The 8,598-nt window shown below is 42.4% G+C and overlaps 4 non-coding genes across 4 annotated transcripts; 1 reads left to right on the forward strand and 3 right to left on the reverse strand.

The window, feature by feature from the left end:
- Window positions 1-6,660: 6,660 nt before the first annotated feature.
- Window positions 6,661-6,733, reverse strand: trnav-cac (transfer RNA valine (anticodon CAC)). Its single transcript has one exon. It is a non-coding gene; the product is annotated as a tRNA-Val (tRNA).
- Window positions 6,734-7,060: 327 nt separating this feature from the next.
- On the reverse strand, window positions 7,061-7,133 carry trnav-cac (transfer RNA valine (anticodon CAC)). The gene has a single exon. It is a non-coding gene; the product is annotated as a tRNA-Val (tRNA).
- Window positions 7,134-7,457: 324 nt separating this feature from the next.
- Window positions 7,458-7,530, reverse strand: trnav-cac (transfer RNA valine (anticodon CAC)). The gene has a single exon. It is a non-coding gene; the product is annotated as a tRNA-Val (tRNA).
- Window positions 7,531-8,244: 714 nt separating this feature from the next.
- Window positions 8,245-8,317, forward strand: trnav-aac (transfer RNA valine (anticodon AAC)). The gene has a single exon. It is a non-coding gene; the product is annotated as a tRNA-Val (tRNA).
- The last annotated feature ends 281 nt before the right edge of the window (window positions 8,318-8,598 follow it).

An 8,598-nucleotide genomic window follows, 5' to 3' on the forward strand; every position in this document is an offset into this window, starting at 1 on the left:
AGCCTCCAGTGATGATCCATAGCACGAAGCATCCTGTGTGTCTCTCCACTCCAGAGACGTTCTCCAGTCCGAAGCCTCCAACAAGGGTGCCCAGTCCGGGGCCCGCTATGAGGGTGCCCAGTCCGGGGCCCGCTACAAGGGTGCGAGGCTGCCCACCACTAGGCTATTTATGACAATGTTATGAGACAGACCCTTTTTTACATCATACACATGTCTGGGCAGCAGGTAGCCTAGTGGTTAGAGCATTGGGCCAGTAACCGAAAGGTCACTGTCAGCTCGGATATTCAAACCAAGGTGGAAAACCTGTTGATGTACCCTTGAGCAAGGCACTTAACCCTAATTTGCTCCAGGAGGGCTGTACTTCTATGGCTTACCATAAAATAACACCTTTCACTGCATGTGACAATACATTTTTATATTTTTTTATCCAATCAAAAAGTCTGGTGCCCTATCAAATAGAAATGTGCTTCGATTTGAATATGACAATGCAAAGTGACACCTCACTTTTCTATTTTTCGAGTTATTACATCAAACCGATCAGGATGGCAAAGAACGCTGAAGTCCTGTCGGCAACAACAAAACATTCTGTGGGGTGATGTATTATGGAGGACCTGGCTAGCCAGTCTATTCCCTATAATGTAAACTTCAACAGAAATTATTTCAAATGTATAACTTCAAATTAAACCAAATTGTTGCGCTCATGACTACTGGTTTCAATAAAATGTTCAGCCAACTTACAAGCAAATTTTTTATGAATGTATTGTTACAAATTAACTTGCAAGGTTGCTAGCTAACTAGCCTGCTAACATTATGTTAGCACTACAGGTTTTGCTATCAACACCTAGCTTACAGCTATAATAAAGTAAACCACATTTTTGGAAATACATAACCTCATCTAACCAGCTATCAACAAATGTTAGCTTTATGCAGTTGTCTTAGCCAGCAAGCTAGCCAGCCAGCTAACATTAGCTATTTAGCTAACTAGCCATTAGCCTAGCTAACAACCACGGTTATGGTCAGCAAGATAGAGCCCAACTATTGGAGTCCGGCTAGAACACAATTAGCACAACACAACTAAAACATAACCACAGATCAAAGCAAAAACTGAGCAGAGACTTACAGGGCCCATCCAATGGTAAACATTTTAAACGCATGCAGGCTGAGTTAGCTACCAAAGGCAGGGGAGGCGGGCACATCACCAGCCGATGGAGAGTCAGGGAAATCCGAAATAGATACAGTAGATTCCAGATGTCCGTCAGCTAGAGCGCTAGCACTAAGCCAAGGTGGAGAAGAAAAAAAACTCCCATAGCCTACTTCACAAAGAACATGCCGAAAAGTTGACAAAACAAAAAGGAGAGCAGACAAGGTTCTACAAAATTAGAGCAAGCAAGTATGATTTTCTCTTTCATTTTGATCCTACTGGAGAAGACACCGGGGCCTGCCGTTCTAAATTCTAACAGGTTCGCACTAGATCAGTGTGGAGGGATTCCCAGTGCGCCTTCCGTCAGAAGAAAAGAGAGACCTAAGACAAGCATGGCAGCAACAAATGACAACACAGCATAGTAGCAACACAACAACGACATGGTAGCAACACAACATGGAGGCAGCACAACATGGTAGCAGCACAAAACATGGTACAAACAGTATTGGGCACAGACAACAGCACAAAGGGCAAGAAGGTAAAGACCACAATACTTCACGCAAAGCAGCCACATCTGTCAGTAAGTGTGTCCATGATTGAGTCTTTGAATGAAGAGATTGAAATATAACTGTCCAGTTTGAGTGTTTGTTGCAGCTCGTTCCAGTCACTAGCTGAAGCAAACTGAAAAGACCAGCGACCCAGGGATGTGTGTGCTTTGGGGACCTTTAACAGAATGTGACTGCCAGAACGGGTGTTGTATGTGGAGGATGAAGGCTGCAGTAGATAGCTCAGATAGGGGGGAGTGAGGCCTAAGAGGGTTTTATAAATAATCATCAACTAGTGGGTCTTGCGATGGGTATACAGAGATGACCAGTTTACAGAAGAGTAGAGTGCAGTGATGTGTCCTATAAGGAGCATTGGTGGCAAATCTGATGGCTGATTGGTAAAGATCTAGCCACTCGAGAGCACCCTTACCTGCCGATCTATAAATTACATCTCCGTAATCTAGCATGGGTAGGATGGGCATCTGAATCAGGGTTAGTTTTGCAGCTGGGGTGAAAGAGGAGTGATTACGAAACCAGGTCTAGATTTACCTTTAGCCTGCAGCTTTGATATGTGCTGAGTGAAGGACAGTGTACCGTCTAACCATACTCCCAATTATTTGTATAAGGTGACTACCTCAAGCTTTAAACCCTCAAAGGTAGTAATCACACCTGTGGGGAGAGGAGCATTCTTCTTACCAAACCACATGACCTTTGTTTTGGAGGTATTCAGAACAAGGTTAAGGGCAGAGAAAGCTTGTTGGACACTAAGTAAGCTTTGTTGTAGTGCGTTTAACACAAAATCTGGGAAGGGGCCAGCTGAGCATAAGACTTTATCATCTGCATATAAATTAATGAGAGAGCTTCCTACTGCCTGAGCTATGTTGTTGATGTAAATTGAGAAGAGCGTGGGGCCTAGGATCGAGCCTTGGGGTACACCCTTGATGACAGGCATTGGCTGAGACAGCAGATGTTCTGACTTTATACACTGCAATCTTTGAGAGAGGTAGTTAGCAAACCAGGCCAAAGGCCCCTCAGAGACACCAATACTCCTTAGCTGGCCCACAAGAATGGAATGGTCTATCATATCAAAAACTTTGGCCAAGTCAATAAAAATAGCAGCACAACATTGCTTAGAATCAAGGGCAATAGTGACATCACTGAGGACCTTTAAGGTTGCAGTGACACATCCATAACCTGAGCGGAAACCAGATTGTATACCAGAGAAAATTCTATAGACATCAAGAAAGCCAGTCAGTTGATTATTGACACGTTTTTCCAACACTTTTGATAAACAGGGCAAAATATAAATAGGCCTACAACAGTTATGATCAGCTTGATCTCCCCCTTTAAATAAAGGATGAACCGTGGCTGCCTTCCACGCAATGGGAACCTCCCCAGAGAGGAGAGACAGGTTAAAAAGGTCAGAGATAGGCTTGCCGATTATAGGGGCCGCAACCTTAAAGAAAGCTCTAAACCATCTGACCCAGATGTTTTTTGGGGGAATAGTTTAAGGACCTCCTTTAGCACCTCAGACTCAGTGACCGCCTGCAGGGAGAAACTTTGTTGCGGGGCAGGGGGAAAAGAGGGAGGAGCATTGGGGCTAGTCGCATTAGAAAGGATGGGAGATGAGGAAATGTTGGACGGGCAAGGAGGCATGGCTGAGTCAAATAGGAATCCTGACTTAAGGAATTAGTGATTAAAAAGCTCAGCCATGTGCTTCTTGTCAGTAACAACCACATCATCAACTTTAAGGGACATGGGCAGCTGTGAGGAGGAAGGTTTACTCTCCAGTTCTTGAACAGTTTCCCAGAACTTCTTGAGGTTAGACCCACAGAAAGAGAACTGCTCCTTAAAGTAACTAACTTTGGCCTTCCGGATAGCCTGAGTGCACTTATTTCTCATTTGCCTGAACGAGAGCCAGTCATCCTGAGTATGCATTCGCCAAACGCAATTCTTAAGGTGGAGTAACTCTGCAAGATCACGGTCGAACCAGGGGCTGAACCTGTTTTTAATTCTCATTTTCTTTATGGGGGCATGTTTGAAACAATTCTATACTAATTCTATACCAATTTACAGAGGCCAGGTCATGAAGTTTCATTAAAGTTTTTTAGCAAGCATCTATGACAAATCAGGACAGGTCGTTTCACTGAGCAGCCATTACGAATACAGGCTCTAAAACAGTGATCACTAAGGTCATTACAGAAAACACCAAACTGATACCTATCAGGATTATTTGTGAGGATAACGTCGAGTAGAGAAGCCTTTTCTGGGTGTTTGGAGTCATACCTTGTGGGATTGGTAATAAACTGAGAAAGATTTAGGGAGTCCCATTGCTTTAGGACTTGGTCAGGTGATTTAATGTCCCAGTTTAGGTCACCTAGCAGGACAAATTCAGACTTAGTGTAAGGGGCCAGGAGAGAGCTTAGGGCAGGTAGGGTACAGGCCGGTGCTGATGGAGGACGATAACCTGATTGGTGGAGTGCTGCAGAGATATTTGTCCTTCTGGAAGGTTCTCCCATTTCCACAGAGGAACTCTGGAGCTCTGTGAGATGAACATCGGGTTCTTGGTCACCTCCCTGACCAAGGCCCTTCGCCGATTGCTCAGTTTGGCCGGGCGGCCAGCTCTAGGAAGAGTCTTAGTGGTTCCAAACATTTTCCACTTAAGAGTGAGGGAGGCCACTGTGTTCTTGGGGACCTTCAATGCTGCAGACATTTTTTGGTAACCGTCCCCAGATCTGTGCTTCGACACAATCCTGTCTCTGAGCTCTACAGACAATTCCTTCGTCCTCATGGCTTAGTTTTTGCTCTGATAAGCACGGTCAACTGTGAGACCTTATATAGACAGGTGTGTGACTTTCCAAACCATGTCCAATCAGTTAAATTTACCACAGGTGGACTCCTATCAAGCTGTAGAAGCATCTCAAAAATGATCGACGGAAACAGGATGCACCTGAGCTCAATTTCAAGTCTCCTAGCAAAGAGGCTGAATTATTATGTAAATAAGGTATTTCTTAAAAATAAAATAAAAACTGTTTTCACTTTGTCATTATGTGTGTAGATTGATGAGTGAACAGATGATCTTTGCATGTGTGGTTCCAACCGTGAACCATGGAGGAGGAGGTGTGATGGTGTGGGGGTTCTTTGATGGTGACACAGTTGCTGATTTATTTAGAATTCAAGGCACACTTAACCAGCATGGCTACCGCAGCATTCTACAGCGATACGCCATCCCATCTGGTTTGCACTTAATGGGATTATCAGGACAATGACCCAACACACCTCCAGGATGTGTAAGGGCTCTCCAAGAAGGAGAGTGATGGAGTGCTGCATCAGATGACCTGGCCTCCACAATAACCTGACCTCAACCCAATTGAGATGGTTTGGGATGAGTTGGACAGGAAAAGGAAAAGCAGCCAACATGTGCTCAGCATATGTGGGAACACCTTCAAGACTGTTGGAAAAGCATTCCTCATGAAGCTAGTTGAGAGAATGCCAAGAGTGTACAAAGCTGTCATCAAGGCAAAGGGTGGCTGCTTTGAAGAATATAAAATATATTTTTAATTGGTTACTACATGATTCCATATGTGTTACTTCATAGTCTTCACTATTATTCTACAATGTAAAGAATAAAGAAATACCCTTGAATTATTAGGTGTGTCCAAACTTTTGACTGGTACTGTATGTGTATGTATTTCTTTGTTTATTTTCAGTCATTGGCCTACTTTGTCAAAATGCGTTTCCGCCGGTCTCAAACCGGGGACCTTTCCCAAGTAAGGCACACTACACTACGTGAACTGCTTTAGGTGGTACTTGGGTGTCAGTTTGCCTGGGTGGTGGATTAGTCACTCTCAGAGCCTAATTAACTCAGAAATTGCTTTGTCTATTACCTTAACATTGATGCAGTGTTTTTTTTATAAAGAAATGTCCAGGACTGTTCTATTTATGTATAGTGTAGGCCAGAATTTGGCCCAGGTGATTTTATTTGGCCCCCTTAAGTTTTCTGAGCAAATTTTTTTATTTTTTTTTATTTTATTTTTTATTCTCCCCAAAACTCCTCTGTTTCATAAGCTGTCGGGGTGGCTGGTCTCAGACGATCCGGATGTGGAGGTCCAGTGCTGACGTGGTTACACATGGCCAGTTGGACGTACTGCCAAATTCTATCAAATGATGTTGGATGCCATGGTAGAGAAATTAACATACATTTATTTGGCAACAGCTCTGGTGGACATTCCTGCAGTCAACATGTCAATTGCATGCGCCTTCAAAACTTGAGACATCTGTGGCATTGTGTTGTGTGACAAAACTGCACATTTTAGTGGCCTTTTTATTGTCTCCAGCACAAGGTGCACTTGTGTAATGATCATGCTGTTTAATCAGCTTCTTGATATGCCACACCTGTTAGGTGGATGGATTATCTTGGCAAAGGAGAAATGATCACTATCAGGGATATAAACACATTTGTGCACAAAACTGGAGAGAAATAAGCGTTTTGTGTGTTTGGAAAATGGACAAAACATTGGACCAACACTTTACATGTTTGTTTATAATTTTGCTCAGTATAGAAACAATTAGTAGACTGCAAATTGACTGCAGTCATCCGGAACAACAACTGCTATCTCCTCCTATATTGTGCTTTTGCATGTTCGATGTCTCATTGGAGGTCGTAGCAGGCTTATTTATATGGATCCATGTCCGTGTCCCGTTCCTTGTAATCGGTAGCTCTAGCCTTTAACCCAGCATGGATACCTTCATATTGTCACTGTGTGGACGCCGTAGTCTATGCACTTATTGATGAAGCCTGTGACTAATGTGGTAAACTAGCCTAGCCTCTGTTTCATCGGAACCACTTCCATATTACCATTGCATTGCTGCTGTTTTGTATTTAAAGAAATGTTCAAGCCTGTTCTATTTATGTAGCCCTATGAATTTGTTAGTTTATTTTCAGTTATCGTCTCTGTCAATTTTGTTAAAATGTGTTTCCGCCCGGTCTCGAACCGGGGACCTTTCGCGTGTGAGGCGAACGTGATAACCACTACACTACGGAAACCTTAGAAAATATCACTTGGGTGTCATTTTGACTGGGTAGATTCGTCGCGCTCAGATTCTAATGGAGTTAGAAATTGCTTAGTCTATTACCATTGTATTTACACTGGTTATTTGAAGAAATGTCTAAGACAGTTCCATTGATGTATACTGTAGTCCAGATTTAGCCACGGGACGATTTTTTCCATAAGCGGATCGTTAGGGGGCCGAAACATAATTACAACCGTACTGTATGTAACGAATTTAGCAAAAACGTATTATATACTGTACTGTAGATCAATGAATGTGTTGTCTATTTTCAGTTATTGTCCCCATCTATTTTGTTAAAATGTGTTTCCGCCCGGTTTCGAACCGGGGACCTTTCGCGTGTGAGGCGAACGTGATAACCACTACACTACGGAAACTGAGTTACAAGTGGGCTTGGGTAGGCGTTTGAGTCGGAGGGGGGGTTCGTTGCCCTCAATCTAATGGTTGTAGAAGTTGCTTAGTCTATTTCCATCAATGGTGAAAAAAGTACCCAACTACACTTTGGAACAGATCTACATAATGTAAATCACTTTTTGCAGGTGTTTTTACTAACTGTTGTCTAACAATCAAAAATAAATAACTTTTTTTTAAACTTGGAGGGGGGGGGGCAAATAAAATCACTCTGGGAGCTGGGAAACACTACTGTAGGCTAATGTATTTGTTCATTTTCAGTTATTGGCCCTATCTATTTTGTTAAAATATGTTTCCGCCCGGTTTCGAACCGGGGACCTTTCGCGTGTGAGGCGAACGTGATAACCACTACACTACGGAAACTGAGATAGTAGAGAAGAAGTAGTGCTGATGTTTGGGAGTGGAGACCTATTTTTAACCTAAATTAGCTCAAAGTGAGTACTGTATGTTTACTAAAATATGGTTCCATCTTGTCTCGAAACGGGGACCTTTAAATGTGATGTCCTGTTGTACAGACAGACTGACATGTGACTGTTGGATCTTCCTCTGAGTTCAAGTACTTCAGTACTTACCTGTATGATGGCGATACAGGTATATTTTAGAGGCCCAGAATGTAGCTGAAGAGAGAGTAGTGGGAAATTAGTGATAATACACTGACAATAATTGCTCTGTGAGAGAAGAGCCTTCAATTCAACACAATTCTACTTATCCCATCGGAAGCCAATGTCTTTACCAGGTCCAGCTGTTCCCCTCCCAAATATTAAATTGTTCGTGCTTCATGTCCAAATCAACCTAAACTATCTCAAATTGATTGTGTAGCCCAATGCTGTCACTAACAGATGATTTCAATATAACGAGCGGGAAATGGTAAAATAGCTACTATTGACTTTCATTCGATTTGTGCCACAAATGCTACAAGTTTTGCATTTTCCAATGTCAGGGAAACAAAATCAAAGCATGGATTGCTGTCATACGTTGTCCATTGACTGCCAACACTACAGAGTAAGGAAACAAGTAATTTTGTGATCTGGGTGAACTATCTATTTAACTTAATTTAAGTCATACATTTTGTACCTAGTTTCCGTAGTGTAGTGGTTATCACGTTCGCCTAACACGCGAAAGGTCCCCGGTTCGAGACCGGGCGGAAACACTTTTTCCAAAATTTGACAGTACCCTAGGTCTCACAACAAATAAATTCACTAAATAAATAAGAGGGACTTGGACATTTCTTTATTCACATTACGTAAAATCCATTTAATAATCATTCCCCTTTGGGATATATAATTATTCAGTTTGAAACAAAAACCCCTTGGAGTTACATATTTACTGCGTTGCATGATATAGTTGTTTATGTAACAACTTGCTACACTTGGAGATAAATGGCAACAGTGTATGTGTATGATACGATGAACTGTGGATAAAATGTACTTT

Source organism: Salvelinus fontinalis, chromosome 26 (genome assembly GCF_029448725.1).
Source record: "Salvelinus fontinalis isolate EN_2023a chromosome 26, ASM2944872v1, whole genome shotgun sequence".
Classification (NCBI taxonomy): Eukaryota; Metazoa; Chordata; class Actinopteri; order Salmoniformes; family Salmonidae; genus Salvelinus; species Salvelinus fontinalis.